We start from the raw sequence: 25037 nt of genomic DNA on the forward strand, positions 1-25037 counted from the left end.
AGTGGAGTGGAGTAGGGGAACAGCAAACAGCCAATAAAGCAGCCCGCCCGCTCGCCTGCCCGCCACAATGGACCTACCTGTGTACACTAGATGGATGTGATGGAATGTACTGTCGTCCCTACATTTCAAGAAGAAGTAAGAATTGCAGTTGCAACAAAGCCTTGCTTGCCTACAAAGAGAGCAGCAATTTGGATTTGTTACTATGTTACCTAGAAGAATAACAAACTGTGCAAGGATGGAGGTTGTAGGAGCAAGGAGAAGTTGTCTGTAAAGTTGGTGGATGCCTATTTTCCATTTTGCAGTCCCTTGTCTCCCTCTTGTGGCCTCCTGGAGGCAACTAGCTGTGCAAAAAAAAGACAGCCTGGCGGCCGGCTGTTGCAGTGTTGCCCTCTCAGGCAACACTGAGTGACTGACTGAGCCTCACCGTCTTATATAAAGTTCAGACGGAACTTTGCACGTGTCATAGTGGAGCCCTCAGGATTCCAGAGCCAGCTTTCTGACATCATAATGGGGCCTCAGAGATAAAAGCCTGGGCCCAGGCAGTGTTGGTCAGTGCTGCTCAGCAGGCAGCACTGGACTGGACTGGATTACAGCTGATACAAGGTGTGAAGGAACAAGGGGTGGCTGTGGGCATGCACTTGCTGCCGCTGCCAGTGTTTATCTGCATGGCAGCAGGGCATTTGGGCGTTGCCAGGAAGGCGTTTTTATGTAGATTCCTCCTCTTTCAGCACTGCATTGTGGTGCAAGCAAAAGAAGCAAATCCTGTCTGGCTTCCTCTCCGGCCTTTATTCACCTCCCGTGTAGCTGTGAGTGTGTGAGCCTGCAGGGCCCCATGGAATTGCCTAGAAGTAGGCTGAATCGCTGCAAGGGCTGAACAGCAGTATCGGGCAGGCTCGGGCAACGCGCGGCCCGTTCGGGTTATCGCTTCTCGGCCTTTTGGCTAAGATCAAGTGTAGTATCTGTTCTTATCAGTTTAATATCTGATACGTCCCCTATCTGGGGACCATATATTAAATGGATTTTTAGAACAGGGAGATGGAAATAGAGCTTGCTCTGTCCACTCCACGCATTGACCTGGTATTGCAGTATTTCCAGGACCGGTGCACCCTTTCCTTATGTGTTGACTAAAAGCAGATTCCAAAAGTGTTTTTTGTCTTTGCTATTGTTTCTGTCTTTCTGAAGGGATCTCCCCTTTTAATCCCATTATTTCAACACCTGTTGGACAATGCATGAGTGATAATGAGCTCATTGATTAAATGCAATTAATGAATAGATTGCCACCTCTTGTTGTGTGTCGTCTGTGTTTCTGTGTTTCCGGCATTTCACATTGGAACACCTCATTCACCTTCCTTGTCTTCTCTCCGCCCTCCCTTTTAGGTAAGTTAAAGAGCTGCACCTGAGCCAGCCACTGATTGATTGATTGATTGATTGATTGATTGATTGATTGATTGATTGATTGATTGATTGATTGATTGATGCAGCACAACAGTCAAATAGTGGAGTGGAGTAGGGGAACAGCAAACAGCCAATAAAGCAGCCCGCCCGCTCGCCTGCCCGCCACAATGGACCTACCTGTGTACACTAGATGGATGTGATGGAATGTACTGTCGTCCCTACATTTCAAGAAGAAGTAAGAATTGCAGTTGCAACAAAGCCTTGCTTGCCTACAAAGAGAGCAGCAATTTGGATTTGTTACTATGTTACCTAGAAGAATAACAAACTGTGCAAGGATGGAGGTTGTAGGAGCAAGGAGAAGTTGTCTGTAAAGTTGGTGGATGCCTATTTTCCATTTTGCAGTCCCTTGTCTCCCTCTTGTGGCCTCCTGGAGGCAACTAGCTGTGCAAAAAAAAGACAGCCTGGCGGCCGGCTGTTGCAGTGTTGCCCTCTCAGGCAACACTGAGTGACTGACTGAGCCTCACCGTCTTATATAAAGTTCAGACGGAACTTTGCACGTGTCATAGTGGAGCCCTCAGGATTCCAGAGCCAGCTTTCTGACATCATAATGGGGCCTCAGAGATAAAAGCCTGGGCCCAGGCAGTGTTGGTCAGTGCTGCTCAGCAGGCAGCACTGGACTGGACTGGATTACAGCTGATACAAGGTGTGAAGGAACAAGGGGTGGCTGTGGGCATGCACTTGCTGCCGCTGCCAGTGTTTATCTGCATGGCAGCAGGGCATTTGGGCGTTGCCAGGAAGGCGTTTTTATGTAGATTCCTCCTCTTTGAGCACTGCATTGTGGTGCAAGCAAAAGAAGCAAATCCTGTCTGGCTTCCTCTCCGGCCTTTATTCACCTCCCGTGTAGCTGTGAGTGTGTGAGCCTGCAGGGCCCCATGGAATTGCCTAGAAGTAGGCTGAATCGCTGCAAGGGCTGAACAGCAGTATCGGGCAGGCTCGGGCAACGCGCGGCCCGTTCGGGTTATCGCTTCTCGGCCTTTTGGCTAAGATCAAGTGTAGTATCTGTTCTTATCAGTTTAATATCTGATACGTCCCCTATCTGGGGACCATATATTAAATGGATTTTTAGAACAGGGAGATGGAAATAGAGCTTGCTCTGTCCACTCCACGCATTGACCTGGTATTGCAGTATTTCCAGGACCGGTGCACCCTTTCCTTATGTGTTGACTAAAAGCAGATTCCAAAAGTGTTTTTTGTCTTTGCTATTGTTTCTGTCTTTCTGAAGGGATCTCCCCTTTTAATCCCATTATTTCAACACCTGTTGGACAATGCATGAGTGATAATGAGCTCATTGATTAAATGCAATTAATGAATAGATTGCCACCTCTTGTTGTGTGTCGTCTGTGTTTCTGTGTTTCCGGCATTTCACATTGGAACACCTCATTCACCTTCCTTGTCTTCTCTCCGCCCTCCCTTTTAGGTAAGTTAAAGAGCTGCACCTGAGCCAGCCACTGATTGATTGATTGATTGATTGATTGATTGATTGATTGATTGATTGATTGATGCAGCACAACAGTCAAATAGTGGAGTGGAGTAGGGGAACAGCAAACAGCCAATAAAGCAGCCCGCCCGCTCGCCTGCCCGCCACAATGGACCTACCTGTGTACACTAGATGGATGTGATGGAATGTACTGTCGTCCCTACATTTCAAGAAGAAGTAAGAATTGCAGTTGCAACAAAGCCTTGCTTGCCTACAAAGAGAGCAGCAATTTGGATTTGTTACTATGTTACCTAGAAGAATAACAAACTGTGCAAGGATGGAGGTTGTAGGAGCAAGGAGAAGTTGTCTGTAAAGTTGGTGGATGCCTATTTTCCATTTTGCAGTCCCTTGTCTCCCTCTTGTGGCCTCCTGGAGGCAACTAGCTGTGCAAAAAAAAGACAGCCTGGCGGCCGGCTGTTGCAGTGTTGCCCTCTCAGGCAACACTGAGTGACTGACTGAGCCTCACCGTCTTATATAAAGTTCAGACGGAACTTTGCACGTGTCATAGTGGAGCCCTCAGGATTCCAGAGCCAGCTTTCTGACATCATAATGGGGCCTCAGAGATAAAAGCCTGGGCCCAGGCAGTGTTGGTCAGTGCTGCTCAGCAGGCAGCACTGGACTGGACTGGATTACAGCTGATACAAGGTGTGAAGGAACAAGGGGTGGCTGTGGGCATGCACTTGCTGCCGCTGCCAGTGTTTATCTGCATGGCAGCAGGGCATTTGGGCGTTGCCAGGAAGGCGTTTTTATGTAGATTCCTCCTCTTTGAGCACTGCATTGTGGTGCAAGCAAAAGAAGCAAATCCTGTCTGGCTTCCTCTCCGGCCTTTATTCACCTCCCGTGTAGCTGTGAGTGTGTGAGCCTGCAGGGCCCCATGGAATTGCCTAGAAGTAGGCTGAATCGCTGCAAGGGCTGAACAGCAGTATCGGGCAGGCTCGGGCAACGCGCGGCCCGTTCGGGTTATCGCTTCTCGGCCTTTTGGCTAAGATCAAGTGTAGTATCTGTTCTTATCAGTTTAATATCTGATACGTCCCCTATCTGGGGACCATATATTAAATGGATTTTTAGAACAGGGAGATGGAAATAGAGCTTGCTCTGTCCACTCCACGCATTGACCTGGTATTGCAGTATTTCCAGGACCGGTGCACCCTTTCCTTATGTGTTGACTAAAAGCAGATTCCAAAAGTGTTTTTTGTCTTTGCTATTGTTTCTGTCTTTCTGAAGGGATCTCCCCTTTTAATCCCATTATTTCAACACCTGTTGGACAATGCATGAGTGATAATGAGCTCATTGATTAAATGCAATTAATGAATAGATTGCCACCTCTTGTTGTGTGTCGTCTGTGTTTCTGTGTTTCCGGCATTTCACATTGGAACACCTCATTCACCTTCCTTGTCTTCTCTCCGCCCTCCCTTTTAGGTAAGTTAAAGAGCTGCACCTGAGCCAGCCACTGATTGATTGATTGATTGATTGATTGATTGATTGATTGATTGATTGATTGATGCAGCACAACAGTCAAATAGTGGAGTGGAGTAGGGGAACAGCAAACAGCCAATAAAGCAGCCCGCCCGCTCGCCTGCCCGCCACAATGGACCTACCTGTGTACACTAGATGGATGTGATGGAATGTACTGTCGTCCCTACATTTCAAGAAGAAGTAAGAATTGCAGTTGCAACAAAGCCTTGCTTGCCTACAAAGAGAGCAGCAATTTGGATTTGTTACTATGTTACCTAGAAGAATAACAAACTGTGCAAGGATGGAGGTTGTAGGAGCAAGGAGAAGTTGTCTGTAAAGTTGGTGGATGCCTATTTTCCATTTTGCAGTCCCTTGTCTCCCTCTTGTGGCCTCCTGGAGGCAACTAGCTGTGCAAAAAAAAGACAGCCTGGCGGCCGGCTGTTGCAGTGTTGCCCTCTCAGGCAACACTGAGTGACTGACTGAGCCTCACCGTCTTATATAAAGTTCAGACGGAACTTTGCACGTGTCATAGTGGAGCCCTCAGGATTCCAGAGCCAGCTTTCTGACATCATAATGGGGCCTCAGAGATAAAAGCCTGGGCCCAGGCAGTGTTGGTCAGTGCTGCTCAGCAGGCAGCACTGGACTGGACTGGATTACAGCTGATACAAGGTGTGAAGGAACAAGGGGTGGCTGTGGGCATGCACTTGCTGCCGCTGCCAGTGTTTATCTGCATGGCAGCAGGGCATTTGGGCGTTGCCAGGAAGGCGTTTTTATGTAGATTCCTCCTCTTTCAGCACTGCATTGTGGTGCAAGCAAAAGAAGCAAATCCTGTCTGGCTTCCTCTCCGGCCTTTATTCACCTCCCGTGTAGCTGTGAGTGTGTGAGCCTGCAGGGCCCCATGGAATTGCCTAGAAGTAGGCTGAATCGCTGCAAGGGCTGAACAGCAGTATCGGGCAGGCTGGGGCAACGCGCGGCCCGTTCGGGTTATCGCTTCTCGGCCTTTTGGCTAAGATCAAGTGTAGTATCTGTTCTTATCAGTTTAATATCTGATACGTCCCCTATCTGGGGACCATATATTAAATGGATTTTTAGAACAGGGAGATGGAAATAGAGCTTGCTCTGTCCACTCCACGCATTGACCTGGTATTGCAGTATTTCCAGGACCGGTGCACCCTTTCCTTATGTGTTGACTAAAAGCAGATTCCAAAAGTGTTTTTTGTCTTTGCTATTGTTTCTGTCTTTCTGAAGGGATCTCCCCTTTTAATCCCATTATTTCAACACCTGTTGGACAATGCATGAGTGATAATGAGCTCATTGATTAAATGCAATTAATGAATAGATTGCCACCTCTTGTTGTGTGTCGTCTGTGTTTCTGTGTTTCCGGCATTTCACATTGGAACACCTCATTCACCTTCCTTGTCTTCTCTCCGCCCTCCCTTTTAGGTAAGTTAAAGAGCTGCACCTGAGCCAGCCACTGATTGATTGATTGATTGATTGATTGATTGATTGATTGATGCAGCACAACAGTCAAATAGTGGAGTGGAGTAGGGGAACAGCAAACAGCCAATAAAGCAGCCCGCCCGCTCGCCTGCCCGCCACAATGGACCTACCTGTGTACACTAGATGGATGTGATGGAATGTACTGTCGTCCCTACATTTCAAGAAGAAGTAAGAATTGCAGTTGCAACAAAGCCTTGCTTGCCTACAAAGAGAGCAGCAATTTGGATTTGTTACTATGTTACCTAGAAGAATAACAAACTGTGCAAGGATGGAGGTTGTAGGAGCAAGGAGAAGTTGTCTGTAAAGTTGGTGGATGCCTATTTTCCATTTTGCAGTCCCTTGTCTCCCTCTTGTGGCCTCCTGGAGGCAACTAGCTGTGCAAAAAAAAGACAGCCTGGCGGCCGGCTGTTGCAGTGTTGCCCTCTCAGGCAACACTGAGTGACTGACTGAGCCTCACCGTCTTATATAAAGTTCAGACGGAACTTTGCACGTGTCATAGTGGAGCCCTCAGGATTCCAGAGCCAGCTTTCTGACATCATAATGGGGCCTCAGAGATAAAAGCCTGGGCCCAGGCAGTGTTGGTCAGTGCTGCTCAGCAGGCAGCACTGGACTGGACTGGATTACAGCTGATACAAGGTGTGAAGGAACAAGGGGTGGCTGTGGGCATGCACTTGCTGCCGCTGCCAGTGTTTATCTGCATGGCAGCAGGGCATTTGGGCGTTGCCAGGAAGGCGTTTTTATGTAGATTCCTCCTCTTTCAGCACTGCATTGTGGTGCAAGCAAAAGAAGCAAATCCTGTCTGGCTTCCTCTCCGGCCTTTATTCACCTCCCGTGTAGCTGTGAGTGTGTGAGCCTGCAGGGCCCCATGGAATTGCCTAGAAGTAGGCTGAATCGCTGCAAGGGCTGAACAGCAGTATCGGGCAGGCTCGGGCAACGCGCGGCCCGTTCGGGTTATCGCTTCTCGGCCTTTTGGCTAAGATCAAGTGTAGTATCTGTTCTTATCAGTTTAATATCTGATACGTCCCCTATCTGGGGACCATATATTAAATGGATTTTTAGAACAGGGAGATGGAAATAGAGCTTGCTCTGTCCACTCCACGCATTGACCTGGTATTGCAGTATTTCCAGGACCGGTGCACCCTTTCCTTATGTGTTGACTAAAAGCAGATTCCAAAAGTGTTTTTTGTCTTTGCTATTGTTTCTGTCTTTCTGAAGGGATCTCCCCTTTTAATCCCATTATTTCAACACCTGTTGGACAATGCATGAGTGATAATGAGCTCATTGATTAAATGCAATTAATGAATAGATTGCCACCTCTTGTTGTGTGTCGTCTGTGTTTCTGTGTTTCCGGCATTTCACATTGGAACACCTCATTCACCTTCCTTGTCTTCTCTCCGCCCTCCCTTTTAGGTAAGTTAAAGAGCTGCACCTGAGCCAGCCACTGATTGATTGATTGATTGATTGATTGATTGATTGATTGATTGATGCAGCACAACAGTCAAATAGTGGAGTGGAGTAGGGGAACAGCAAACAGCCAATAAAGCAGCCCGCCCGCTCGCCTGCCCGCCACAATGGACCTACCTGTGTACACTAGATGGATGTGATGGAATGTACTGTCGTCCCTACATTTCAAGAAGAAGTAAGAATTGCAGTTGCAACAAAGCCTTGCTTGCCTACAAAGAGAGCAGCAATTTGGATTTGTTACTATGTTACCTAGAAGAATAACAAACTGTGCAAGGATGGAGGTTGTAGGAGCAAGGAGAAGTTGTCTGTAAAGTTGGTGGATGCCTATTTTCCATTTTGCAGTCCCTTGTCTCCCTCTTGTGGCCTCCTGGAGGCAACTAGCTGTGCAAAAAAAAGACAGCCTGGCGGCCGGCTGTTGCAGTGTTGCCCTCTCAGGCAACACTGAGTGACTGACTGAGCCTCACCGTCTTATATAAAGTTCAGACGGAACTTTGCACGTGTCATAGTGGAGCCCTCAGGATTCCAGAGCCAGCTTTCTGACATCATAATGGGGCCTCAGAGATAAAAGCCTGGGCCCAGGCAGTGTTGGTCAGTGCTGCTCAGCAGGCAGCACTGGACTGGACTGGATTACAGCTGATACAAGGTGTGAAGGAACAAGGGGTGGCTGTGGGCATGCACTTGCTGCCGCTGCCAGTGTTTATCTGCATGGCAGCAGGGCATTTGGGCGTTGCCAGGAAGGCGTTTTTATGTAGATTCCTCCTCTTTCAGCACTGCATTGTGGTGCAAGCAAAAGAAGCAAATCCTGTCTGGCTTCCTCTCCGGCCTTTATTCACCTCCCGTGTAGCTGTGAGTGTGTGAGCCTGCAGGGCCCCATGGAATTGCCTAGAAGTAGGCTGAATCGCTGCAAGGGCTGAACAGCAGTATCGGGCAGGCTCGGGCAACGCGCGGCCCGTTCGGGTTATCGCTTCTCGGCCTTTTGGCTAAGATCAAGTGTAGTATCTGTTCTTATCAGTTTAATATCTGATACGTCCCCTATCTGGGGACCATATATTAAATGGATTTTTAGAACAGGGAGATGGAAATAGAGCTTGCTCTGTCCACTCCACGCATTGACCTGGTATTGCAGTATTTCCAGGACCGGTGCACCCTTTCCTTATGTGTTGACTAAAAGCAGATTCCAAAAGTGTTTTTTGTCTTTGCTATTGTTTCTGTCTTTCTGAAGGGATCTCCCCTTTTAATCCCATTATTTCAACACCTGTTGGACAATGCATGAGTGATAATGAGCTCATTGATTAAATGCAATTAATGAATAGATTGCCACCTCTTGTTGTGTGTCGTCTGTGTTTCTGTGTTTCCGGCATTTCACATTGGAACACCTCATTCACCTTCCTTGTCTTCTCTCCGCCCTCCCTTTTAGGTAAGTTAAAGAGCTGCACCTGAGCCAGCCACTGATTGATTGATTGATTGATTGATTGATTGATTGATTGATTGATTGATTGATGCAGCACAACAGTCAAATAGTGGAGTGGAGTAGGGGAACAGCAAACAGCCAATAAAGCAGCCCGCCCGCTCGCCTGCCCGCCACAATGGACCTACCTGTGTACACTAGATGGATGTGATGGAATGTACTGTCGTCCCTACATTTCAAGAAGAAGTAAGAATTGCAGTTGCAACAAAGCCTTGCTTGCCTACAAAGAGAGCAGCAATTTGGATTTGTTACTATGTTACCTAGAAGAATAACAAACTGTGCAAGGATGGAGGTTGTAGGAGCAAGGAGAAGTTGTCTGTAAAGTTGGTGGATGCCTATTTTCCATTTTGCAGTCCCTTGTCTCCCTCTTGTGGCCTCCTGGAGGCAACTAGCTGTGCAAAAAAAAGACAGCCTGGCGGCCGGCTGTTGCAGTGTTGCCCTCTCAGGCAACACTGAGTGACTGACTGAGCCTCACCGTCTTATATAAAGTTCAGACGGAACTTTGCACGTGTCATAGTGGAGCCCTCAGGATTCCAGAGCCAGCTTTCTGACATCATAATGGGGCCTCAGAGATAAAAGCCTGGGCCCAGGCAGTGTTGGTCAGTGCTGCTCAGCAGGCAGCACTGGACTGGACTGGATTACAGCTGATACAAGGTGTGAAGGAACAAGGGGTGGCTGTGGGCATGCACTTGCTGCCGCTGCCAGTGTTTATCTGCATGGCAGCAGGGCATTTGGGCGTTGCCAGGAAGGCGTTTTTATGTAGATTCCTCCTCTTTCAGCACTGCATTGTGGTGCAAGCAAAAGAAGCAAATCCTGTCTGGCTTCCTCTCCGGCCTTTATTCACCTCCCGTGTAGCTGTGAGTGTGTGAGCCTGCAGGGCCCCATGGAATTGCCTAGAAGTAGGCTGAATCGCTGCAAGGGCTGAACAGCAGTATCGGGCAGGCTCTGGCAACGCGCGGCCCGTTCGGGTTATCGCTTCTCGGCCTTTTGGCTAAGATCAAGTGTAGTATCTGTTCTTATCAGTTTAATATCTGATACGTCCCCTATCTGGGGACCATATATTAAATGGATTTTTAGAACAGGGAGATGGAAAAAGAGCTTGCTCTGTCCACTCCACGCATTGACCTGGTATTGCAGTATTTCCAGGACCGGTGCACCCTTTCCTTATGTGTTGACTAAAAGCAGATTCCAAAAGTGTTTTTTGTCTTTGCTATTGTTTCTGTCTTTCTGAAGGGATCTCCCCTTTTAATTCCATTATTTCAACACCTGTTGGACAATGCATGAGTGATAATGAGCTCATTGATTAAATGCAATTAATGAATAGATTGCCACCTCTTGTTGTGTGTCGTCTGTGTTTCTGTGTTTCCGGCATTTCACATTGGAACACCTCATTCACCTTCCTTGTCTTCTCTCCGCCCTCCCTTTTAGGTAAGTTAAAGAGCTGCACCTGAGCCAGCCACTGATTGATTGATTGATTGATTGATTGATTGATTGATTGATTGATTGATGCAGCACAACAGTCAAATAGTGGAGTGGAGTAGGGGAACAGCAAACAGCCAATAAAGCAGCCCGCCCGCTCGCCTGCCCGCCACAATGGACCTACCTGTGTACACTAGATGGATGTGATGGAATGTACTGTCGTCCCTACATTTCAAGAAGAAGTAAGAATTGCAGTTGCAACAAAGCCTTGCTTGCCTACAAAGAGAGCAGCAATTTGGATTTGTTACTATGTTACCTAGAAGAATAACAAACTGTGCAAGGATGGAGGTTGTAGGAGCAAGGAGAAGTTGTCTGTAAAGTTGGTGGATGCCTATTTTCCATTTTGCAGTCCCTTGTCTCCCTCTTGTGGCCTCCTGGAGGCAACTAGCTGTGCAAAAAAAAGACAGCCTGGCGGCCGGCTGTTGCAGTGTTGCCCTCTCAGGCAACACTGAGTGACTGACTGAGCCTCACCGTCTTATATAAAGTTCAGACGGAACTTTGCACGTGTCATAGTGGAGCCCTCAGGATTCCAGAGCCAGCTTTCTGACATCATAATGGGGCCTCAGAGATAAAAGCCTGGGCCCAGGCAGTGTTGGTCAGTGCTGCTCAGCAGGCAGCACTGGACTGGACTGGATTACAGCTGATACAAGGTGTGAAGGAACAAGGGGTGGCTGTGGGCATGCACTTGCTGCCGCTGCCAGTGTTTATCTGCATGGCAGCAGGGCATTTGGGCGTTGCCAGGAAGGCGTTTTTATGTAGATTCCTCCTCTTTCAGCACTGCATTGTGGTGCAAGCAAAAGAAGCAAATCCTGTCTGGCTTCCTCTCCGGCCTTTATTCACCTCCCGTGTAGCTGTGAGTGTGTGAGCCTGCAGGGCCCCATGGAATTGCCTAGAAGTAGGCTGAATCGCTGCAAGGGCTGAACAGCAGTATCGGGCAGGCTCGGGCAACGCGCGGCCCGTTCGGGTTATCGCTTCTCGGCCTTTTGGCTAAGATCAAGTGTAGTATCTGTTCTTATCAGTTTAATATCTGATACGTCCCCTATCTGGGGACCATATATTAAATGGATTTTTAGAACAGGGAGATGGAAATAGAGCTTGCTCTGTCCACTCCACGCATTGACCTGGTATTGCAGTATTTCCAGGACCGGTGCACCCTTTCCTTATGTGTTGACTAAAAGCAGATTCCAAAAGTGTTTTTTGTCTTTGCTATTGTTTCTGTCTTTCTGAAGGGATCTCCCCTTTTAATCCCATTATTTCAACACCTGTTGGACAATGCATGACCTTCCTAAGTAGAGTCGTGTGTTAATGAACCTTCCCTTACCCATCTTATCCCTCCACCCCCACCTTTAGGAAAGACACGTGACACCGAGGTTGGATGTGAAATGGCCACAGCAGCCGTTTATTAATTTCACAGTTTTATCAAAACAATTTAAATCCGAAACATTCGGATAACTATTTAGGAATCCACCAGAGAATTCCTCCTAATAATTCACTTGACCCAACATGGGTCAGAATCGTACATAACAATTTAACGTTAACATTAACCCGAGCAGAGGAAGTCCTTGAAGCCCCTTCAGATGTTCCTTTTTAAGAACACACCGAATTAGCCATCTGCAAACCACCAATTACCTCCAGCCGTAAACCAGCTCGGAAGCACCGTTCACCTCTGCAGATGGCTCCAACCACTAGAAGTCCACTTCAAGGGGATAACACCCGATGAAGCCCTCAAGTGATATACCGACCACTAGAAGTCCACTTCAAGGGGATAACACCCGATGAAGCCCTCAAGTGATATACCGACCACTAGAAGTCCACTTCAAAGGGATAACACCCGATGAAGCCTTCAAGTGATATACCTTCTACCAGAAGACCACTTCAAAGGGATAACACCCGATGAAGTCTTCAACCATGTACCTTTTTTGGGGGACGCATACCCCCGATGCGACCCCCCCACCATTTTGTACTGACTGGCCTCAAGGACTCCCCCCGCCAGCTGCCATGACAACAGAACCTACTCCGGGAAAAAAGGAAAAACATGTTAAATAAGCACACAAAACAAAGACAACACTCATAAACGGACGTACATAAAGCCCCACAGGGGTAACAAACAAAGGGCGGGAGGGTGGGAGCTTGTCTCTCCCTGTGTTACTCCTCCCGCTGCTTCCGGCTCAATGCCGCAAACAGCGGGAAGCTCAGCAACGGCCCCCTGACTCCTCCTTGTCCCTCCTCCACCTCCTCCTAACTCTCCCTCCAACTCTCCCTTACCTATTAACCCTTTCCCTACCAGTGAGGTCATGGAGGCTTCCCCTTAAGCCCTGCAGGCTGCGTCCAGCCTCTTCTTGACCTTCCTAAGTAGAGTCGTGTGTTAATGAACCTTCCCTTACCCATCTTATCCCTCCACCCCCACCTTTAGGAAAGACACGTGACACCGAGGTTGGATGTGAAATGGCCACAGCAGCCGTTTATTAATTTCACAGTTTTATCAAAACAATTTAAATCCGAAACATTCGGATAACTATTTAGGAATCCACCAGAGAATTCCTCCTAATAATTCACTTGACCCAACATGGGTCAGAATCGTACATAACAATTTAACGTTAACATTAACCCGAGCAGAGGAAGTCCTTGAAGCCCCTTCAGATGTTCCTTTTTAAGAACACACCGAATTAGCCATCTGCAAACCACCAATTACCTCCAGCCGTAAACCAGCTCGGAAGCACCGTTCACCTCTGCAGATGGCTCCAACCACTAGAAGTCCACTTCAAGGGGATAACACCCGATGAAGCCCTCAAGTGATATACCGACCACTAGAAGTCCACTTCAAGGGGATAACACCCGATGAAGCCCTCAAGTGATATACCGACCACTAGAAGTCCACTTCAAAGGGATAACACCCGATGAAGCCTTCAAGTGATATACCTTCTACCAGAAGACCACTTCAAAGGGATAACACCCGATGAAGTCTTCAACCATGTACCTTTTTTGGGGGACGCATACCCCCGATGCGACCCCCCCACCATTTTGTACTGACTGGCCTCAAGGACTCCCCCCGCCACAGCGAAACAGGCCTTGACCACCTTAAGCCTGTGAGTTCCGCCACACCACCACCGCCCTTTCTATTCCTTCTGCTATCGCCAAGCTCCAAAGATCAATGCCAACCTCGGTCAGATGAACCCCATCACCCCTCCAGAAGTTCCCCACTCCTGACTCCAAATCCCTGTGCCGCACACAAATGCCCCCGATTTTTGCTACGAAACGGGACACCGCCCGATTAACTTTTAATGCGAGCCTTATTGACTCTTTCACTGACCTAGCCAACCGCCAATGTTTCCTCGGGACTATGTCCGACCACACTATCACCAACTTGGGATAAGAAACCCACAAACCCAACATATCGTGTTTGATATCCCGCACCAACTCACGCAAGGGGCAGACTCCCAAGTCATCCCCACCCACGTGCAACACTAAGACCTCCGGAACCCTATCAAGCCGGGCCTATGTCTGGAAATCTGCCAACCCCCTGCTCCATGACATACCTCTAAATCCCAGCCAATGCACAACCGCATCCTGTCGCGGAATGCGCAACTGGCGACCGTCCGGGCACGTACGAATGACCCAGTGCACGTACGAATGACCCAGCAACCACACCAAACACGGAGGCGAATCTGAAATGGAAAACAATTAGACACTGCCATACAAAACATTTTTTAAGCGTTAACCACAACCTCATAACAAATGGAGCGGACATAGGACTTAACTCAGTTGGACTCCCAACGACCAATGCGCCGCACCCCTTCATCATCCAACCCCCAGCGCCCCGCTGCAGTTGCTGCGCCAATCCTGAAGGAATGAGATGAATATGAGCCCGCCGCGACACCAACCGCCGTCAGACATTCCTTAAATACATCTCCAAACTGAAACCTGGACAAAACGACCCGTCCACATGGCGTAACAAAGGCAAATCTGGAGACCCCGCTTGCGGCTTAAAAAACCCCGCATGCACTCTACTGGGCACATAACCGACCCCGGGAGGGCGAACAAAACTATCAGCTTACCCTTCCCTACTTGGCTAAGCAAAGCAAACGACACAGGCCTTCTACTATCCGCCTCCCCTCTACCTCGGCCCAACCCCTTCAAAGCCTGTAGCACCAAAAATTCCTTAGATACATCTTGAAAGCCTCGTAACTTGAAACCAAACGCCACCGCAGATATGAACCGGTTCACCTTTGCCACTGAAAACCCCGCCTCCCAGGCGTCCCCTAACCAGTACAAAAGTGCCACCAACCTGTCTCTATCCGTATTGACGTCACCCAACTCTCTTACCCACTCCTCCCACTGCCTCCAACAAGCAGAATAAGCACTCCACGTCGTGCGCGCCAAAGACCTTTGTATCAGTTGTTCTACGGGACCGAGACCAGATCCCAAAGATGTTCCGGACAAGCCAAACCGAGACGTTCCGCTCCCAGTGCCAATTGCCGAAACCGGTCCCACTGCGAGCGAGAAAGAGCATCAGCGATGCAATTCCGTACCCCCGGCACATGCACCGCCACCACCCACGCGTTCAACGACAAACATACCAACACTAAATGTCGCAACAATTGAACTACAGGAGGAGAGGACGCCGTGATGTTATTAATGGCCAGCACCACCCCCATGTTGTCGCAGTAAAAAACAAAACGAACCTTCTTATCCCTGACCCTGTCCCCCCAAATGGTTGCCGCCACCACGATGGGGAACAGCTCGAGCAGGGCCAGATTCCGCGTGAGTCCGCTGGACACCCAACTAGCCGGCAATTGACCTGCGCACCACGGACCTCCCCCGTAAGCTCCAAAACCGCCCGCCCCAGCCGCATCCGTAAAATTATTCAAATCACTCGCACTCCCGCCGTTGCCGCTGCCAACCGTCTACCAAACACCCTCCCCATTGGCCTAATCCGGCAGGCGAAATTCAACTTCCCCAGCAGCGACTGAAGCTCCCGCAGCGTCATTTTCTTCAGTCTACAAGCCCGCCGTACCTCCAGCCTCAAAGCACCCAGCTTATCCGCAGGGAGACGACACTCCATTGCCACCGAATCTATTTCAATTCCCAAAAAACAAATCGTCGCTACTGGGCCCTCCGTTTTTTCTGGCGCCAAAGGGATCCCAAAATCCCTCGCAACCTTCTGTAGTGCATAAAGCAAATTACCGCAAACCGGCGAACCCCCCGGGCCAACGCACAAGAAATCATCTAAGTAATGGATCAACGAGTCGACCCCGGATACTCCCCTCGCTACCCACTCCACGAAGCTACTAAACGCCTCGAAGTACGCACAAGAAAGGGAACGCCCCATCGGAAGGCACCGATCCACATAAAAGGCCCCATTCCAAAGACAGCCCCAACAGCCGTTGGCTTTCTGGATGAACTGGCAACAACCTGAACGCCGCCTCGATTTCGGTTTTTGCTAGCAGCGCGCCCGGGCCCGCAGCCCGCACCAACCCCACCGCCTCATCGAATGAGGTATAGGCTACGGAGCACAACTCGTGATCTATCCCGTCGTTTACCGACGAACCCTTGGGATACGATAAGTGTTGAATTAAACGAAATTTTACGGGCTCACGCTTAGGAACAATACCCAACGGGGACACAACTAAATCTTTTACTGGCGACTCAACAAAAGGCCCTGACATGCGACCCAACGAAACTTCTTTTAACAATTTGTCCGACACGACCTTGGCATGCGAGTAAGCCGATTTTAAATTCCTCCGCGTAACCGGAACCTCATAAGGAGGCGGGGAATAACGAAACCAACACGAAAACCCTCGTAAAGCAACTTAGCCGCCGCCCTGTCCGGATACTCATTTAGATAAGGGGCCATCTTTTCCCCCCTCACCGGTGACACCCCCTTGACCAGCCGCGGAGGACTGGTTCCCTGACCTCCTTTTCCGCATACATTTCGCCGCCCCGTGTGATGCACCATTACACTCCGAACACACGTGCTTGAACTTGCACGTGGCCCCGAACTTGCACTGGCCTTCATTAAATTGCCAGCAAAACCCTGCCTTTCCCCCGCCGCCTTGTCCAACCTGACTAGACTGGCCTCCTTGGCCGGCGCTCCGGGGAAGGACTGCCTAACCGGAGCCGTAACCCGTAACCAGAGAGCAATATCCTTCTGGTCCCACCGAATCGCCGGCCGAACCGCTTTTCGCTGACGGAATTGCTCGTCGTATCGCAGCCACGCCTGGCCCCCATACGCCCTATGAGCCTCCCCAATAGCATCAAAATAACAAAACAACGCCGAACAATTTTTCGGCGCCTTTTCCCCTATCACACTGGCTAATATGGCGAACGCCTGCGACCAATTAACGAACGTCTGCGGGATAAGCCTATACCGCCGCCGTTCCTCCTCGTCCTTTTTACTCTCGTCCCGCTTGCTCTTATCCAAATTAAATTTAGCGAGCGGCAAGAGAGAAAAAATCTCTACATATTCGTCCTTCCAGATCCGCTCACGCACCTCCTGCTTTAAATGCGCCCCCAACGGACCTTCGAAACACACATACACCTCCCCACGAGCACGATCATCCATACGCACCCGATCGCCATCTTTTTGCGCCTCGGTCTGTACCGACACCGCGACCGCCTCTCTAACCGCCGTTACGGGCCGCGCTTGTAACAATCCCCCTTCCCTGGGACCCTCCCAAACTACCGCCGGGGACACTTCCGTGACTACCGGCGCCACCGCCCTATCTAGGCGCCCGACCAGCTCTCTCAAGCAACCCACTAAGTCTGCCAAACCCGCGCCATCGCGCCCGCCCGCGCCACTACCGGCCACCGATGCGACGCTAGCAGCCCCCCCGCCGATACCCGACATAAAAATCGCTGAATATGACAATGATGGAGTTATACACTCACCGGGCTGCACAGGCGCTGTGTTCCCGTCAGCCGGACCATCCTGACCTCGACGATACACGTCCAGTTCACCTTCCTCCAGCTCTTCTCTCGCCGACGACTGTCCATCCAAACGACATCTTCGGAACGGGGATGAGGACGCGCTGACCGATGGGCCGGCAACCTGCCGCCCGACCGCCGGGACCCAGACTTCCGACCGGACCTGTTGCCTCGACGTCGCTGCAGATCTAGACGTCCGTCTCGCTGATCCTGAAGAAGCCTGCCCCCTGGCCGGAACATCACCAGGCGGGGCGGCCGTACCTTGTCCTCCGAATCTTCCATCCGATGGGGGAGGGGTGACAGGGAGCCCGGCCTGCGACTCCCTGCTTACCGCCGGACCCCGTCGCGGCTTGGGATTCCTGCCAGGACGCAGGGCCTGGGAAGGGGCGGTCCTCCCAGCTGCCTGGCCTGCAGCGTCCGAGATCGGGCTCCCTCTGCGACGCCGTGTCCGCGGGACTGCCTCAGGACTGAGGCGCTCTGGAGGTCGGGACCGCCGGGAGGGACGGGTCGACCCGGCCTGAGTCGCCGTCACCCCCGGCAACGCTCTCAGCCTGCTCCGAGCAGGAGCGGTTGTTGCCGACTCCCCCCCCGCCGCCATAGTAATGCTAGTAAGGGGGCCGGGGGAGGGGAGCCTGTCCCCTGCAACAGACCCCGAACGCCGGGCCTGGCGTGGCGAAACGGCGTCCGGGATCCTAGTTAATGCAGCCACGGTCTCCTCAAGCCATCCGGGACCGTGGTGCACATCAGCGGCACGCAGCCGCTCTAATAATACGGCCTCCGACATTGTTATAAGCGCGGGCAACGGGGAGCTTGTCTCTCCCTGTGTTACTCCTCCCGCTGCTTCCGGCTCAATGCCGCAAACAGCGGGAAGCTCAGCAACGGCCCCCTGACTCCTCCTTGTCCCTCCTCCACCTCCTCCTAACTCTCCCTCCAACTCTCCCTTACCTATTAACCCTTTCCCTACCAGTGAGGTCATGGAGGCTTCCCCTTAAGCCCTGCAGGCTGCGTCCAGCCTCTTCTTGAGTGATAATGAGCTCATTGATTAAATGCAATTAATGAATAGATTGCCACCTCTTGTTGTGTGTCGTCTGTGTTTCTGTGTTTCCGGCATTTCACATTGGAACACCTCATTCACCTTCCTTGTCTTCTCTCCGCCCTCCCTTTTAGGTAAGTTAAAGAGCTGCACCTGAGCCAGCCACTGATTGATTGATTGATTGATTGATTGATTGATTGATTGATTGATTGATTGATTGATTGATGCAGCACAACAGTCAAATAGTGGAGTGGAGTAGGGGAACAGCAAACAGCCAATAAAGCAGCCCGCCCGCTCGCCTGCCCGCCACAATGGACCTACCTGTGTACACTAGATGTGTAGTGTCCCACAGGAGCACTACTATGAAAACTATGTTTGTCTTCATGTGTTGTGTTATGCTGCCATCTACAGGTTCAGAAATGTTATGACATTGTGTTTCAGCCTATGCGGAGTGGTTTTTCTATAATGTAACAGAAGCTGGGAGGAGTTAATTAGGGAGTGGTTAGAGTGAGTCAGGGCAGTGGTGAGCTAGGAGTGGATGCAGCAGGAAGCACAGTGAAGGTGCTCCTGAGTTCAGCCATTTTCGGATTACAGAGAAAGACAGGCCTAAAGAGATTTATTGGAATAACAGCTCAAGGAGCCAGAAGAGTCCAGAAAGAGAGACTGTGAGTAGAGAGATAATAGCACTCCTGCATTTAGCATTGGGCTACACTGATTGAGCTGAATTTGGATGACATATTTGTATTGTACAAGCTCCATCTTGAAAAGTAAAAGTGTGCTGCAAGCTCTCCTGATTAACTGCCACCACCGTCTCCTGTCTTCTATTTGCACTCTACACCAAGGGCACCCCAAATAACACCAGACAGGAGTCAGCCACCAAGGGAGTGCCCCGGGGGAAACAACAGTCATCATCATCATCTTGTGCAACCCCCTCATCACTGTGTGTGTGTCCCTGGGAGGTGGGAAGGCCTGCAAGGCAAAATACCACCGTGACACAAGACAGAGAGCCCAGTATCCACCATTTTGGGTTCCTGCATTCCCCGCCACCCACGGGCCACCACATATAATTTTGGCGTCACGAACAGGATATCTATGGCCTCTGTGCCTTATGAACTAAGTCAGCGCTGATGCGCCACAGCCGGAGCCAGATTATCGCAGCCGGAGCAGAGTTACAGACATTTCGCTACAGCCGGAATAAAAGTTTCCCGCCAAGTCGCCGCCATATTGGAAGTGGCAAGGAGCTGCGCAACAGAACCCGCGAAAACAGCGGAGCAGCTAAGAGAAAGCTGGTGAGTGCCTGAATAGGCCAGTAAATGAGATTTAAAGTAAAAAGTGGCAGTTAACAGTGTAGAGACACCGGAAAAGATATCCGGAGAAGAGGCTTAGTGCATAGCCTGAAATGGAACACCCGTTGCTAGGGGTTACTGTAGGACTTATTGCAGAAAATGTCTGACGACGGAGATAACGGCTCTCCAAGCCCCAGTGGGTCACCTCCAACAGCGCAAGTGATGCCACTCACTATGCCCTATTACTTTGGAGCACCATGGCTTCCTCGCTACAAAGGCGAAGTTCATTCCCTGAGGGAATTCAAAGAGAAGATGCTGTCCATGTTCCGTTTGTATCCTGTCTCAACAGACCAGAGGGTTGAGATATTGATAGGACAACTAGAGGGCGTAGCATTAAGAGAAGTGAAATCCTGGCCCAGAACAGAGAAAAAAACAGTGGAACAGATACTGGACCGATTGCGTGCCACATTTGAAGTAAGGACTGTGGCAGAGCTCAAGATGAGATTCTTTGGAAAGAAGCAGCAGCCCGGTGAGTCATTGAGAGACTTTGCTTTATCCCTGCAGGAGGCCCAGCGGGCAATTATGCAAGTAGAACCCTTAGAGGCTGCAGAGGCTGACAAGGCCTTAAGGGAGCAGTTTGTTGAAGGAGCTGCATCTGAAGCTCTTAAAAGTCAGCTCAGAATGTTGGCCTCCCAGAACCCAAGCTGTATCTTCTTGGACTTTAAAGAGTTCGCAATTAGAATCCTGGGGACTGAAGCCGCAGCGGTTCAAGCCAAAGTTTTCCCCTATTCCATAGAGACTCCTACGGAGTCGCAAGTAGATCATCCTACAGCAGCGGGAAGTCAAGTTGCACTAGCTCAGTGTGCTCACATGCAAGCTCAAGATCCAGTTGGTGAACTGAGGGACCAAATTGCTGTCCTCACCAAGAGCCTCAGTAAAATGTGCCAGAAAATGGAAGATATGGAGCAACGCCAGAAAGAAAGCCGCCGCTACTCCAGTAACAGGTTCAGTAACCGATCAGAAGGGGGAAGTTACCGGAATTGGGGTAGACGCTCTTCTGACAGATTTGATACCACCGGAAGACCCATTTGTCGTAGGTGTCAAAGAGCTGGCCATATTGAAAGAGAATGTCGTCAGTTAAACGACAATCCCCCGAGGCAGAGGACCGCCCCTCGGGAGGAAAACCAATAGGTCCCACAACACCAGAATGGATTCCCCGGTACATTGGGCAGTGTCCAGTGATTACGATCCACCTAAATGGGATCCCACTGTCGGCCTTACTGGACACTGGCTCTCAAGTCACCACTCTGCAGAGAAGTTGGTTTGAGAAGTACTGGGACCTCGACCAGCTGATACAACCCCCAGACACGTGGCTTAACATTGTAGCCAGTAATGGACAATCGATACCCCATCGGGGCTACTGGGAACCCACGATCCAGATGGGAGAAACTGAACTGCCCCAGCAAGGCGTAATTGTAGTGAACGTCTGGGATGATGACTTTCCACCAGTGGTGCTGGGCATGAATGTTCTTAGGAATTGCTATGAAGAGATGCTAGATGCCCTACACCGAGCACTTTCTACAGTCCCTGTCTCCAATCAAAATGCAATTCAGCATGCTATCCGTCTCTTGAATGCCCAACAGAGGTTCACGAATGAAAAGGGTGAGATCTGCCGTGCCCGCATCATGGACTCACAACCAGTGACTCTGGAACCAGAGACGGAAACCATTCTGTGGTGTCGAGCTCGTCCAGGTTTGCAAGGTCAAGATTACCAGGCCCTTGTGGAACCTCTTCTTCTGGAAGATCATCCGACCGTGCTAGCAGCCAGAAGTCTAGTGACTGTTTCTAATGGGAGGGTACCTATTCGCCTCCTGAACATTGGTGATACGGCTGTGGTACTGAGTAAATACCGTCCAGTTGCTAAGCTCTCACAGGTCTTCTTCCAAGATGTCTGGAGCCCTGAGACTACAGTGTTCCAGCAAGCTACCCAGAATCAAGTTACCTCTGAGATGACAACAAAACCCTGGTGGACCGAGATCCATGTTGGCGATGCTAATACTACCGAAGAGGAGATCGAAGGAGCCCTGATGGTGGCCAAAGACAATCAACAAGCCTTCAGTAAACATCCTATGGATTTTGGGAAGGCTACTATCATTGAGCACACCATCCCTACAGGCGTCCATCCACCCATCAAAGAAAGGTACCGTCCCCTTCCACCAGCCATGTACCAGCCAGTGAAGAAAATGATTCGGGAGATGAAGGACGCAGATGTGATTCGGGAGAGCTACAGCCCATGGGCTGCACCCCTAGTCCTGGTGAAAAAGAAGGATGGCAACATTAGATTCTGCGTGGACTACCGCAAAATCAATAATATCACTCACAAGGATGCGTATCCCCTGCCACGCATTGAAGAATCCCTGACTGCTTTGGGGTCTGCTGCCTACTTCTCAACTCTGGATTTGACCAGCGGGTATTGGCAGGTACCTATGGCTCCCGAAGATAGGGAAAAGACTGCTTTCACTACTCCCATGGGGTTGTTCGAGTTTAATTGTATGCCCTTTGGGCTATGCAATGCCCCGGGAACCTTCCAGAGGCTGATGGAACGCTGCCTGGGTCACCAAAACTTCGAGACCGTCCTCTTGTACCTGGACGACGTAATCATCTACTCAAAGACTTATGAGGAACACCTACAGCACCTGGCAGAAGTCCTCAAAACCCTCATCAAATATGGCCTGAAAGTGAAACCCTCCAAGTGTCATCTCCTGAAGCCGGAAGTCCATTACTTAGGCCATGTCGTGAGTGCAGAAGGAGTGGTTCCTGATCCAGGCAAAGTAGCAGCAGTAAAGAGCTGGCCAGCCCCTACCACAGTCAAGGAGGTGAGAAGTTTCTTGGGATTTGCAGGGTATTATAGACGGTTCATCCCACACTTTGCCCAGATTGCAGAACCCCTCCAGGGATTGTTAAGAGGTCACTCCAAGGAAGCTATGAAGAGAAGGATCCCGATTGAGTGGGCTGAAGCCCATGAAGCCGCTTTCCAGAAGCTGAAGCAGCTGTTAACCGAACCACCTATCCTGGGATATCCTGACTACAACCAACCCTTTAGGCTGTATACTGATGCCAGCCAGAAGGGATTGGGGGCCGTCCTGTCGCAGGTACAGGACCAGAAAGAGAGAGTCATCGCTTATGCCAGCAGAGGTCTTCGAGGCGCTGAACGGAACGACCAGAATTATAGTTCCTTTAAGCTGGAATTCCTGGCCCTTGTGTGGGCAGTGACCGAAAAATTTAAAGATTACCTGGCTGCAACACCCTTCATCGTCTTCACGGATAATAATCCGCTGGCCCACTTGGATACAGCGCGACTGGGAGCTCTTGAACAGCGATGGGCATCCAGACTGGCGAATTATCAGTTTGTGATCAAGTACCGGACTGGTGCGTCCAACGTGAATGCCGATGCCTTATCCCGTTTGCCTGTGGGTGAAGAACTGGTCCGATGTAATGATGAATGGGAAGAGGTAGAGATGCCTACATTCTATGCCCAGTTTGCAACCCAGAATTCGGTGATCGCTCAGAGGAAGCGAAACGAACATCCGCAACCAAATGTTCCTGACTGCTCCCAAGATTCCAGACAGTGGGCTAGATTCCAACGGGAGAGTAGAAACCTACAGGAATTGCAGACTTCCCTTCTTCAGAAGAGGACTCCGGACCGAATACGTAGAGGTCAAGCTGATCAGGAATTAATTTGTCTATGGAGACTGAGGAATCGACTTTTCATGTCCAGAGGTCTACTACAGAGGACTGCCCTGGATCCAGTAACGGGTGAGCGTCTACATCAAATTGTGGTACCCCGGCGAGATTCCAAATCCATCTTGGAAGCCTACCATGACAGATCGGGACACTTTGGGGTTCATAAAACGGAAGATACCATACGCCGACGATTTTACTGGATTGGCATGAGAGACGACATAGAGAAGTGGTGCCGAGAATGTCCCACCTGTGCTCAGAGCCGAGGAGAGCGTCATGACCAGAGAGCCCCACTTCACCCCATCATCAGTCATAGACCGCTGGAACTGGTAGCCATTGACCATGTCAAGTTTGAACCAAGCCGCACTGGGTATACTTATGCTATAACTATAATTGACCACTATACGAAGTTCGTGGTAGCTATGCCAGTGAAAGACCTGACTGCCAAGACCACCGCTGCCATCTTTTGGAAGAATTTCGTACTCCCCTATGGCTGTCCGGACAAGATCCTGACTGATCGTGGTTCCGCATTTGAGTCTCAACTGTTCCACGAGTTGTGTTCCCTCTATGGCTGTCAGAAGCTGAGAACTACCGCTTATCATCCACAAGGTAATGGCTTATGTGAAAAGATGAACCAGACTCTTATTGGGATGTTAAGAACTGTTCCGTCCCAGAAGAGGGCTGATTGGCCGACTCTCCTGCCAGAATTGGTGTACCTGTATAACAACACTGTGCACTGCTCCACAGGGTACACTCCTTACTATCTCCTGTTTGGCCGTCAGGGCAAATTGCCTTCGGACTTGGCCATGGATGTCGAAGTTCCAGATACTATCAACCCCCTGCCAAACACAGAGTGGGTGAGTGATCACCAGCGTCGCCTGGCTGAAGCCAACGAGATTGTGGAAAGACGGATGGAAGATGCTCGTCAAAGGCAACAAGCAGGTTTTGATCAAAAGGCCGAAGCAGAACCCTTCCAAATTGGAGACCGTGTGTGGCTGAAGAACAACCATCGTTCAAGTAAGTTGGACAGCAAGTGGCAGAAAGAACCATACACAATTAAGTCCATCCCGCACCCTGGGACTGATGTCTATGAGATTGTGCGCGAAGGCCGAGATTCCCAAGTCGTCCACCGTAATCGTCTCAAGCTCTGCCTAAAGGAAGAGGTACCAGCAGAACCACAGACAACTGAGAAATCTCCTGCAGCTGAACCGCTACCGCCAACAACTAGTATGTCCCCTCTTGATTGGCTGTTCCAACCTTGGCTGTCTATTTTTGTTCCAAGAACTGTTCTTGATCCCGGCGAAGACCAAGTGACCTCGTCATCCGAGTTCCGGCCTGGTCCAGAGGAATCCAGGGACCCTGAAATTGCTATAGAGGAGCCCCTGAGGAGATCTGATAGAGCTACCCGAGGTAAGATGCCAGCTCGATATCAAGATTGAACTGTTGAATCTGAGACTTCATTTTTGGATTATCCTTCACCAGAGACATTGTATTGTTTGCATCCCAATTGGGTAACAAGCCCTTCATTTTCCCCAGTTCATATGACAAGGACTCTTGGACATTTTCCCTGTTCAGCATTATATCCTCATATTCCTCAGAGACTGTATGGACTCTTAGTTTATTATTGCAATTGTGATTAACCTTTGTTTTAGGTTAACCTGCCGCCTGGAGAGTCGGACGCCGAGGACGGCTTTATGTAAAGAGGGGGTGTATGTAGTGTCCCACAGGAGCACTACTATGAAAACTATGTTTGTC

The 25037-nt window shown here is 50.1% G+C and overlaps 8 non-coding genes across 8 annotated transcripts; all 8 read left to right on the forward strand.

Moving 5' to 3' along the window:
* Positions 1 to 920: 920 nt before the first annotated feature.
* On the forward strand, positions 921 to 1111 carry LOC142694315 (U2 spliceosomal RNA). The gene has a single exon (XR_012862567.1). It is a non-coding gene; the product is annotated as a U2 spliceosomal RNA (small nuclear RNA).
* Positions 1112 to 2415: 1304 nt separating this feature from the next.
* On the forward strand, positions 2416 to 2606 carry LOC142694316 (U2 spliceosomal RNA). Its single transcript, XR_012862568.1, has one exon. It is a non-coding gene; the product is annotated as a U2 spliceosomal RNA (small nuclear RNA).
* A 1288-nt stretch (positions 2607 to 3894) lies between these two features.
* LOC142694317 (U2 spliceosomal RNA) lies at positions 3895 to 4085 on the forward strand. The gene has a single exon (XR_012862569.1). It is a non-coding gene; the product is annotated as a U2 spliceosomal RNA (small nuclear RNA).
* Positions 4086 to 5373: 1288 nt separating this feature from the next.
* Positions 5374 to 5564, forward strand: LOC142694319 (U2 spliceosomal RNA). The gene has a single exon (XR_012862570.1). It is a non-coding gene; the product is annotated as a U2 spliceosomal RNA (small nuclear RNA).
* A 1276-nt stretch (positions 5565 to 6840) lies between these two features.
* On the forward strand, positions 6841 to 7031 carry LOC142694320 (U2 spliceosomal RNA). Its single transcript, XR_012862571.1, has one exon. It is a non-coding gene; the product is annotated as a U2 spliceosomal RNA (small nuclear RNA).
* A 1280-nt stretch (positions 7032 to 8311) lies between these two features.
* LOC142694321 (U2 spliceosomal RNA) lies at positions 8312 to 8502 on the forward strand. Its single transcript, XR_012862572.1, has one exon. It is a non-coding gene; the product is annotated as a U2 spliceosomal RNA (small nuclear RNA).
* A 1288-nt stretch (positions 8503 to 9790) lies between these two features.
* On the forward strand, positions 9791 to 9981 carry LOC142694379 (U2 spliceosomal RNA). The gene has a single exon (XR_012862624.1). It is a non-coding gene; the product is annotated as a U2 spliceosomal RNA (small nuclear RNA).
* Positions 9982 to 11265: 1284 nt separating this feature from the next.
* Positions 11266 to 11456, forward strand: LOC142694322 (U2 spliceosomal RNA). Its single transcript, XR_012862573.1, has one exon. It is a non-coding gene; the product is annotated as a U2 spliceosomal RNA (small nuclear RNA).
* The last annotated feature ends 13581 nt before the right edge of the window (positions 11457 to 25037 follow it).

This window comes from Rhinoderma darwinii, assembly GCF_050947455.1.
Source record: "Rhinoderma darwinii isolate aRhiDar2 chromosome 5 unlocalized genomic scaffold, aRhiDar2.hap1 SUPER_5_unloc_45, whole genome shotgun sequence".
Classification (NCBI taxonomy): domain Eukaryota; kingdom Metazoa; phylum Chordata; class Amphibia; order Anura; family Rhinodermatidae; genus Rhinoderma; species Rhinoderma darwinii.